The sequence below is a fragment of the Liolophura sinensis genome, chromosome 9, assembly GCF_032854445.1.
Source record: "Liolophura sinensis isolate JHLJ2023 chromosome 9, CUHK_Ljap_v2, whole genome shotgun sequence".
Lineage (NCBI taxonomy): Eukaryota > Metazoa > Mollusca > Polyplacophora > Chitonida > Chitonidae > Liolophura > Liolophura sinensis.
The window spans coordinates 9783510-9795543 of NC_088303.1; the positions used below are offsets into that span (position 1 = coordinate 9783510).

Here is a 12034-nt window from a genome sequence, read left to right on the forward strand (position 1 = left end):
GATGAATAATACAGTTATGATACTGAGGGATGCAGAAGAGAAGGAACACTGACTGTGGTCATGTCACAAAATGAAGTAGGGAGAGATTGGAGTTGTTGTCTGATGAGGGGGTTAGCTAGGGAGCCAGGGAGTTTACAGGGTGGTGAAGTTCAAGGGGCCTGAGAAGGCTAATTTATCTTGGGCAAGACCCTTATGGAAACAAGGCCCCGCGGAAGACAAGGTCAAGGTGACCCCTGGAATTGGAGAAAGCATCAGAAAGAGGTTAGGGGTATCACAGCTATTGCTGTCCCATCTGATGCTTATCACCCCTATGGGAGGGGCATGGGTGATGGTAGAAGTCAACCAAATCGTGGGGCTTCCCTATAACGCACCATGACAAATTGCAGACTGAAATCCCAGGATTCCCTCATGATCATCCCAGAGTTTTGATTGAGGAGAATAATAAAATAAAGGTTGGTGACTGATTGAATGGCTCAGTGAACCAGTCAAATGAAGGCAAAAAATAAAAAAAATACATAACCCCACAAAACTTAACATGCATTTGAGCATAGTATTGAAGCAGTGAAATTTTAGAGCAGCAAACTGAATATAGACAGTGATGAATAGAGTAGATAAGGCCATTTAGAATTCAGGGCTCATTTACGAGAAAAAGAATATAATTAGCACAGATGGATTAAATATTTACCCAGACAATTAAAAAGTACCGTCTCCATGGCCATTCAGAACTGACAAAATGGTGAATCCCCAGCTGGTAAGCATGGTCACAAATGGGTTCATCACCTGTTCGATCATACAGAACAGTCAGTTGACATACATTTGTAGTCTTATGAGGTCTTAACTGTGATTATTTGCACTGTGTTGATACTCAGTAAACACTGACATCATAACAAAGAGGCATCAACAGATTTACCAAATGCTCCGAAGCTCACTAGCAACTAAATAATATCTAAGTCAGGTGTTTGCCGGAAAGCGTATTAATCTTGGGTCATAATTTCATTCTAAAGAAAAGACTCATTACAGTGTTTTCAACAAATGACGTACAGCCTTACACCGACAGACCACTGATATCAGGGAAATAAATAAAAAAACAACAACAAAGAACTAAAAAAAAAGACCAAGATAAGATAGGTTTATTCATTTTCCTATACTGTATAAAAATGCTCGTGCACTTCCATCTCAACCAACTATGTAGGTAAGTTTCGCTCAACAGCCATCAATATGTCTTACTTTGCAACACTATCATGAGCTATCACTGTTCCTATTATAAGTACCTCATAAACTTATCCATCAGACATACTCCAAATACTTCACTTCTGTCACCTGGTAAATTCTCAAATGTGTTCTGGAAAAAAAACATATAATTTTGAAGCTGTGTTAATAAAGTAGATCTTGCCTCATCCTCCCAATCTCTTACACAGAAGACATATTGTAAATATTTCACTTTATTGCCTGTTTTTATCATCAGGTTATCTGATACCAGCGGCTATCAGGGTGAACGAGCCAGCCTAGAAATTACAAGCTGTCATCAGAAAAGTTTGGAGAACTGCGAGCAGAAGATGGGGTTGATAGGGCAAGCTGTTTGGGAAGCAGCAGTTCCGCATGTCGTCATGGTTTCTGGATGGCGAGGCCTGAGGACATCCACATGTGGAGGTACCAGCAAACATCGCCAAATGTCAAGTTATATTCCGTCTGCAACTCGTCAAGGCTTCAAGTGTTCGCAGACAGGGGGGCCCCACAGTTATGCAACCTTCTCCAAACACCCCCTCCCTCCATCCTGGAAATCTATGTATCCCAGATAGTGGTAATGACGTTGGAGGGGCCCCCTACTGCATTAATCATGACTTATGAAACGTAACCAACTATGACTGCATCACCACGGTAACCTCATTTTTCACAATCTGACCTCGATGACACCCTGTACTGACAGAAATATCATCTCACAAGTTTCTGGAAAAGCACAATTTGGGATTTTAATGACTTCGTACATGCTAGGAGGCCTAGGCTTTTCCCAGTCATTTGGTTTGGATTTTTTAGAAGCCTCTTAATTTGAATTTTTGAAGGTTCTCACGGGTCTGTTTTAATAGAGTTGATGCAAACGCAGGATGAACAAACCAGGGTGGGTAGCAAAAGAGAGTTTAAAATGACCCTTGGGTAAAATAAATAAATCCCTCACAGGGAAAAGATGACACATAGAGCCAAACACCTGATCATTCAATGGAAACTGTAAGAAACAGTACAGGTACATTCACAGTCCGTTAGTTGAAAACAGATTAAATGAATCTCTTATCTGTAGTCTCTTTTTTTTGTTTTTGGTGGAGAGTGGGGTAGTTTATAGGTGTTAATTTCTATCATACAGTTCATATGATTTTGTGTGACTGAATAGACATAATCAAGTGCAAAAATAATATGCAAGCTTAAACTGAAAAGAAAATTAAGATCCATATAGCTATATGAACAAGCTTGAAGCAAAACAAAACTAGTCAACAACATAGTAAAATTAGACCACAAAGCCAGTTTAAATTGCATCTCAGAATTTAATTTTCTACGCTTACTCATGCATTGTCCAAAAGCTAAAAAATACATTTTCAAATTCTTTCTTGCACTATTTTTGAATTATTTCATTATTCATGCCAATGATCTTAAGATTGTCATGACAAAGAATTTTAAAGTAAAAGAATTGGTGTAACAGAATTTACACTTGTGACCGCATTTTCCTGCTGGCCTTATCAGAGACTATTAACAACCCATAGTGAAAAGGTAAGCCAGATGCCCTTCAGGTAATTCTTACCAGTTTGCACCAACCTCACCTCCCCAACAATCCAAACTATTACACAGGCCATGGGACGAGTTTCAAAAGAGGCCCGCACAGTCTCAAGGAAATCTATCTAGTTTGTCTGGGGCAACTGGCTCATGTGGGTGGGCCTATCAGTCAGGGTGTCATAGCGATGGTTAGAGTAGGAAGCAACCGTTCGCTACAATTGCTGTCATACTCTACGGCATGATTAAACACTTTCTGCCACGGCCGACTGTTCGCACCAGCAGTTGCACCAAATTACGAGGCCCAACTGACAAATGACAGACGCAGATGAGCTAGCAGCATGCAGATGGTAACAGCGCCCTTTCCCAGCCCATTGCATGTCTTTGGCCAACATGCAAGCTGCACCACTGCACCGGGAGCGAGATGCAAACAGGCTGACTTTCTGCTGTCAGATACAAGCTTCCCTCCAAACTGTGATGGAAGTACACGCCGCGCCTGCATTTGTGTCCTGAAAACAATCACGGAGACATCCTCATTTGCCAGTATGCTGAGTCACTGCCAACACCTTTTGTCTCGGGCCTGGCACCTGACAGGTTACAAGATCCAGCCGGCAGAATCTTTCCACAACATCAATTGTCACGACATGTTGATGTGCAACTCCACCAAAACAGCTGCCGTCTTCCTGCTTAACTTCATGTATTTACAAGCGGAATTTGTGTCACGTTCATCGATCTGGTGATCAAGTTGACCAGATGTAGTAGCAAGACAGAAAAAGCAAAAGACGTCCAAAATGGAAATTAATTGACCTATTCCAATACATGCCAACAATTATATAATGTTTGTGCATGTTCTTTTGATTAAGCTAGTGCCCTAATGCTGCCGAAGCAACTGCTGAATCAAGCTAGTGCCCTAACACTACCGAGGCAACTGCTGAATCAAGCTAGTGCCCTAACGCTACCGAGGCAACTGCTGAATCAAGCTAGCGCCCTAATGCTGCCGAGGCAACTGCTGAATCAAGCTAGTGCCCTAATGCTGCCGAGACAACTGCTGAATCAAGCTAATGCCCTAATGCTGCCGAGGCAACTGCTGAATCAAGCTAATGTCCTAATGCTGCTGAGGCAACTGCTGAATCAAGCTAGTGCCCTAATGCTGACACTAGCAATCAAGGCTCAGTCTGGTTTCATCCACCCATATTAAACATACTACATTTATTTTTGTGTACAGATCTTGATAGAGCATTAAACACAAATATAATAAATAAATCAATTAATCAATCACTCAATCGTGGTGCTTGGTAAAGCTGAAAGTACAGGGGTCACTTTCACAAAACTTTTCATGTCATATTTTTCATACCTTTGTTCGCAAAAGACAATGTCTAGGTTATAGTGCCATAATGCAACTTCATTTAGGAGAAAACTTATGGAAATTTGATATACATCTTGTGAAAGTAGGCCCAGAAGATTGACTGCAGGTCTGCTGTTACTACATTCTAAACTTAATCAAGTTTATTTATATTTTAAACACTGACTATAACCTAGTATTGAGTTCAATCCCGCTTTAGCGACCAGTGATTTTGTGAACGTGGAAGTATATATGATATACCAATGTGTTTGTGTGTGGAAATATATATATATATATATATATATGAGAAAAGTTAATTTCATTTGAGATTTATTTCTGATCATGATTGTTTCATACATATACTTTTCCAAGTATATTATTGTGATCAGCCTTATTCATTTATTTAACTGGTGTTTTACGCCGTACTCAAGAATATTTCACTTATACGATGACGGCCAGCATTATGGTGGGAGGAAACCGGGCAGAGCCCGAGGGAAACCCACGACCATCCACAGACCTTCCCACGTACAGTGGGAGAGGAAGCCAGCATGAGCTGGACTTGAACTCACAGCGTCCGCATTGGTGAGAGGCTCCTGGGTCATTATGCTGCTCTAGCCAACCGAGCCACGGAGGCCCCTATTGTGATCAGAGATAAACATTGTATAATGTACAATGTGCATGGTTATAAACCATGATGATGCATGTTCAGTTGTTGGGTTGTCATATTCAAGGAAAAAAGGATTTCCAAATATTACATCAAAAGCAAACATGTGCAAAATACAGAAACAAGGCTTATCCTGCTGAGAGGTGTATAATGAAAGCGTTATAAACCATGCATATTCAGTTGTTGATTGTTATAAATATTAGAAGAAAGGAACTAGCAAATACTACGTAAAAAGTAAGCATATATAAGCGTACAACCACAAAAGACAAGGCTTATTCAGGTCAGAGGTATATACTGTAAAGTATTTATCATTTGCCAGAATGCATTTTTGCTGCTTTACTTCAACGAAGGGTTCACAGGATCAAGGAAATACTGAAAACAAAATCTTAAAATTGTTTATTTTTCCGAGTTATAATATGGCCAAAATTACTCAGGCGCATTAAATAGGTATTACTAAGGGTGGCTATAATCCTCTTTTATTTCCTGCGGGGTCACTAATCCTCATAATCTAGATCAGAGACTAAAACGATGGGGAATGGATTATCACTATTTAGAAGATGACATTTGTAACTACTGTGAGCAGTCTTCAAAGAACCTAAAAGGTGTCACTTGTTTTAGCACTGGCCTTTGAATGGCGAGAGTGTACATGCAGGCCTACTTTTAATCAATTGGCAAAGTGACCTGTCACCTTTTGAGCAGTTCTGTTCAGCAGTAAAACATATAAATTCACCATTATCAGAGCCAGTCATGCAGTCAAGTAACACAATTAGTCTTGGATTGTTTTCGATTTTAATCATCCTCTGTAGCTGGACAGAAATCACTAACATTGCGTAGCTGCCAAACTGCCATTGCGTTGTTCATAATTTGTTAGAAGTTCACTCATTGGTCAAAAGGAGACACACAGCTAATGGGATAGCATGTATCAAAGCGACGTTCATCCAAAAAGTGAGCACATGTTGTATCTACTTTTCTTTCACTTTCCTTGCATATCGAACACTAATCTAAACTAAATACAAAATGGACTCACTAAACCGTATCACCATAGTTTGAATATGTTTACAGCCTAATTTTAATCTAATTACAGGCATACTTGAACACTTCGGCTTGTCACAGATGTAGCCAGTTGGCAATATAAGTCTACTGCTCATCGATCGCTACACATATATTTTTGAATACAATTCAATTTTTATCCAAATAGTTGAGCATTTGTACCAGAAAAGACAAAGAATTGAGTTTTTTTTTTACCCCAATTTTCACTTTTTAACCAAATTTGAACAACAAATATCGGGGTCTAAAATCGCCACGTATGAATCCCTGAATATGCGTACCATATTGCTGGACGTCATCCTGAAGAAATGTTAATTTATGCAATCAGCCTCATAAGGTTCGTCAATCACTTATTATTGCAAATCTAAAGTTTTCTGTTCCAGAGAAATTTTTTGATAGCAGCACCTATGTTACAGCAGGAATAATAAAGCAGATACGGTACCAAACCAAGGGAGAGACCTATGGCAAGCAATTCTGTAAGGCAACCAATTGTTGAAAAGTCAGTGGTTTGCCTCAGGGCTAACAGTAGACTTGCTATGGACATTTACTGATGTCTGTACTGTGAGCACTTCCACTGACCACTGTGCCACAAACAGACTAAGTGAGATACTGGCAGCAGTACATGTAATCTGCTACACTTGTGATAAGCAGAAGATAATGAGACCCTTGTAAGTATACACTTGTACCTAATGGGAAACACAGTTAATATGTTATTAGAACATAACAAGTATCCTCAAGGAAATCATTTTACTACACAAAAGCTGCCTGCTCTAACCCTGTAGACCGGAATATATGTTATTTATATATTTGATTGGTGTTTTTATGTCGGACAAGAATATGTCACTTACATGATGGAAGCCAGCCCTGGGGAAACCCATGACAATCCACAGGTTGCTGGAAGACCTTCCCACGTACGACCAACATGAGCTGGACTTATAGCGACTGCAAAGATGAGATGCTCCTGGGTCATTGCGCCATGCTGGCATGCTGACCACAGAGACAATAAGATAACTGTAAAGCATTTCAGGTCTTAATTTACAAGCAAATGTTTGTTTGAAGTTAACTGTTTCCTCTGCAAAAGGGTGGAGATCCAGCCTATATGTATCAGATAACTTTCCACTACAATGATCAGAAGCTTTAGACACACTGAATCTCCAGTGGCTTAACTAAGGAAAAGTAGGTCATGACAAAGTACATGAATCCTATACAAAAATGGTCCAACGGTGCAATATGACCTTTTGTGATGATGGGAAATTTTCAAAAAAAAAAGTAAAAAAAAAAGAGCTATGATGGACTTTCACTCTATACAACTGTCACTGGATGAAAATTCTTGTTCCTTCTCCCTAAAATCTAGGTTTGACATGGAGAGGCCTTCACTTAGGGTCGAGCTCTCGTTATTGTGTTAGAGCATGACCAAAGTGGTCAAAGCACAAAGTCTCTCACACACTCCCTCCATCTTACAATAACTGCTCCATTGACACTCGAGTAATTAACTTTGCTCGTTAAAGACCCAGTTCATGAACTTGCCCTAACAAAATTACAGTGCTAAAAAAGATTTTCTCGAAAGCAATTTAGGCTTTTAGAAGGGGCATCAATGGATGGGTGTTTCCCACCTTTAAAACTAAAGAGGTAGAGTGACAACAACAACGAGGGTGATCTATCTAGTGCTGACAGCAAAACAACCCCTTTCACCATACATTTAGGCATCGGCTGAAGGCCATGAAATATCACAGCGATCAAACCACTAGCAAATATGGGTGTTTTTAACACAAAAAAATGTAAGATGAATTTAAGTTTTTTTTGTGAAATATATGTGTTGGTTGGGAGCCGGCAGGGAGTCAGCTAGTGGCCTTAGCCATCATCCCGTCATAATACAGCAAAAGTCATGCAACCTCTCTCGTGTCAAACAACAACAACATGAAATGTTCAAATGAATGGTCTAATATCCACTCTGTAATGTAAGTGTCCTCTGGCCAATTCAAGACTTCAGAGCTTCGCATTGAGATGAGTTGAAAAAATTGCAGAAAAAAATTTAACAAAATCTAGAGCACACAAAAAATGTATCCTTATATCCTTTTAAAGCAAGAGTGCACCTATATGTTACTTTGGAGTGAAAATTTTGTTTTCACAGTTCTGACTTTTTTTTCCTATTTATGAATGACATGTTTATGGTTGAAAGTTCATTATGGCCATAGAGTTCCATAAAGAGTTACTTGTATATACGCCTCTTGTGAGCACTTTATGAAACTGGGTTCAAACCTTGAAATTTAAAGGAAACTTACATAACGGTAATATCACTCCGACATTTTAAAACTGGATTATTTGGAACTTTATGTAATTACATGTATGTTGATATCGATAATTTTACCTCTCTTTCTCTCAGTCTCTCTCTCTCTCTGTCTCTTGATATTTCATACACATACAGGTCATTCTATATCTCAGAAGCAAACGTGTCATTTTCTGGCAGTGAAATCAATCTTACCCTTCTATGTTTGTCCCAGCAGTCCTTAAGGCTCATCCCAGACTAAATACAGTGCAATATAATAATGCTAAAGAGAACAATGAACAGATAAACTTATGAAAAAATGGGTAAAAAAGCTGAGCGTAGGCCATGCCTTGTTGTCATGGTGAGCTGAGTAATTTCACACTGAAGATCCAAAATTCCATTTTTCCTCTCCAGTCATACATGGAAAGGTGTGCCATCAAATTGTGGATGGTCACCATAATACTGGTCGCCGTCCGGTCGTCTGGCAAGTGAAATATTTTTCAGTGTGGCGCAAAACTCTAAATTGAGCTATTAGCTTAAAGAACTTCCAGTTCCCTATATCACGGTGTCTTGTTACATGGATTATCACCTCAACTTTCAAACATACCATTTTTCCCAGTTATAATGAGCACTCTTTCAGTTTAACTAAACTTTTCCGATTTCTGGAAAACTCTAAACTAGTTACACAGGTGTAGGAATGTCCAGTCAAGTGTTTGAAATGCAAATAGTGGATTGCTGGCCTCTGTGAAAGTTCATTTAGTCACTGTCTGCCAATAGTAGTTGCAGGTGAGACCAGCAAATAAAGACCAATGAAAACCAAAATCACTTTTAAAACCCTGAGGCCATGAAAGGCCAAAATCTGACAAAACAAAATGATGAGACAACAGGCAGTGCCAACAAAGATAATATAACCAAGCAAGCCAGGTGATTTGTCAGAAGAAATCATTCACAGAAGGAGCTATGGGATGTTGGATTACTTCATGGTTGGCCAACCATTACGTTATGGCATTTACACCTCTGGGGCTGCTTAAACCACTGGTGTCCAGGCAACAACGTGCTGAACTGGGGGTGGTGACAGCTCAAGACAACAACCGTTAAGACCATTTTATCACCTGATCTTTTTATTAATTGCTCTGGAGATGAATCCCCTTCCCAAAACACGGATCATACAGACTACAAAGTCGTATCAGTTGGGACATTTGACACAGAAAGCATGCTGGCATAGTCCTGACAGAAACCCCACAAAGAAGTCTATACTGACCCACATGCATACATTGCTTAAACCATTTTTATTATCTTTTTGGTTTAGCCAAAAATCAGACAAGGGCAGAATCAGCCATTAACCTAACCAAGTGGAGTAAGCCATGGGTAATCTGACTTGAGAGAGGAAATTGCAGTGGCACTGACACAAAGTGCTGTGTGCTCTGACGCGCATCTTATCCCACTTAACGGAGAAAATGACATTTTACGGATTAGACTATTCCCTCCCCCTGTCATCCTGCCCCTCCCACCTGCAGTCAGGGGAGAAAGAGCACAAGATGGAAGAGCCATCTCATTAAGGGGCCCAACATGTGTACTGCTCAAAGGATCAATCTGTCATAAATATCTTAACTTTCTCTTCCACTTGCTCAAGCAAAGATAACATTATTTTCCCTCCTGATATATCTAGCCCAAAAATGTATCAATCAGCAGCCAACTTTCCAAAAATTGTCGTAGTAGGCAGTTGTTTAAAGGATAAGAGAACAACAGCTGCAAACATCCTTGTATAAACAGCATTTGTAAACAAAATAAAAATGATATCAACAAATTTCAACTAAATTCACAACATGAATGACAAATATCATTTAGTCTCATCATTTTATAAAGCCATGAGGGCAGCCATTTTGTCAGCAGATTGTCTCTGATTGGCCTGCTCTCTTTATTTATCCATTTAGATGATGGTATGGGGTTAGTGCTTATTTAAGAGTATTTCACTAAGCATTCTGGATTGAGTGAGTGAGTGAGTGCATTCTGGATTGAGGAAACACATTAATGACCAGGGTGTATCGAAAAGGTTCATGCTAAATACACTAAACAGGTAATGGTAAACTTAAAACTATCACTGCTAACATTTGAATATTTTTTTTGCAATACAATAGCTATAACTGGTTATGAAGAAGTGATATACTGAACAGTCTTTTCTTTTGGGAACAGAAACATGTTTTTGTATGCAGCAGGGAAGGGATTAATGGAGGTCATGCATGGCACAGGACAGCATGAGCTTTGAAGGAGAATTAGTGTATGGTGAATTTTATCTGGGATCAGGGTTTGTTCGGAATATGAAGAGGTGTTTGTTATTATGAAGTTTATGATTATGAAGTAGGTGGTTGTGAGGGTGGGCTGTGACTGACTGTGAGGGTGAGCTGTGATATGTTGTGAGGGTGAGCTGTGATTTACTGTAAGGGTGGGCTGTGATATGTTGTGAGGGTGGACTGTGATATGTTGTGAGGGTGAGCTGTGACTTACTGTAAGGGTGGGCTGTGATATGTTGTGAGGGTGAGCTGTGATATGTTGTGACGGTGAGCTATGACTTACTGTAAGGGTGGGCTGTGATATGTTATGAGGGTGGACTGTGATATGTTGTGAGGGTGAGCTGTGATATGTTGTGAGGGTGAGCTGTGACTTACTGTAGGGTGGGCTGTGATATGTTGTGAGGGTGAACTGTGACTTACTGTAAGGGTGGGCTGTGATATGTTGTGAGGGTGAGCTGTGATATGTTGTGAGGGTGAGCTGTGACTTACTGTAAGGGTGGGCTGTGATATGTTGTGAGGGTGGACTGTGATATGTTGTGAGTGTGGGCTGTGACATGGTATGAGTGTGGGCTTTGAAATGTTGTGAGTGTGGGCTGTGACTTGTGAAGATGGGCTGTGACATATTGTGAGTGTGGGCTGTGACTTGGTATGAGTGTGGGCTGTGACTTGTCGTGAGTGTGGGCTGTGACTTGTGAAGATGGGCTGTGACATATTGTAAGTGTGAGCTGTGACTTGGTATGAGTGTGGGCTGTGACTTGTCGTGAGTGTGGGTTGTGACTTGGTATAACGGTAGGTTGTGACTTGTGAGGGTGAGCTGTGATATGTTGTGAGGGTGGGCTGTGACTTGCTGTGAGGGTGGGCTGTGGCAAGTTGTGAGGATGGACTTGCTGTGAGAGTGGGATGTTACTTGTTGTGAGTGTGGGCTGTGACTTGTGAGTGTGGGCTGTGACTTGGTATGAGGGTGGGCTGTGACTTGTTGTGAGTGTAAGCTGTGACTGACTGTGAAGGTGGGCCGTGACTCATTCTGAGAGTAGGTCTTGAATTGTGAGGACGGGCTGCAACATGTTGTGGGGGTGGACTGTGACTTGTTGTGGGGGTGGGCTGTGGCATGTTGTGGAGGTGGACTGTGACTTCCTGTGAAAGTGGGCTGTAACTTGTTGTGAGTGTGGGCTGTGACTTGGTATGACGGTGGGCTGTGACTTGTTGTGAGTGAGTGAGTGAGTGCTTGGGGTTTAACGTCGTTCTCAACAACTTTTCAGTCATATGACGACGAAGGAATCATTAGGGTGCATGTACGTGTAATGTGCCTCCTTGTTGCAGGACGGATTTCCACCGCTCTTTTATTTAGTGCTGCCTCACTGAGACGACTTACCGAAGGCAAGCAAGCCGCCCCGCCCGAGCCATTATACTGATACGGGTCAACCAGTCATTGCACTATCCCCTTCATGCTGAACGCCAAGTGAGGAAGTTACAACTTCCTCTTTTAAAGTCTTAGGTGTGACTCGATCAAGGATTGAGTGTGGGCTGTGACTTGGTATGAGGGTGGGCTGTGACTTGTTGTAAGTGTGGGCTGTGACTTGAGAGGATGGGCTGTGACATGTTGTGAGTGTGGGCTGTGACATGATACGAGTGTGGGCTTTGAAATGTTGTGAGCATGGGCTGTGACT

At 40.9% G+C, this 12034-nt stretch overlaps 1 protein-coding gene across 1 annotated transcript in view; it reads right to left on the bottom strand.

Moving 5' to 3' along the window:
- Positions 1 to 12034, bottom strand: part of LOC135475126 (zinc finger protein rotund-like) — a 189020-nt gene that overhangs the window by 158526 nt on the left and 18460 nt on the right. The gene's annotated exons all lie outside the window — the stretch shown is intronic.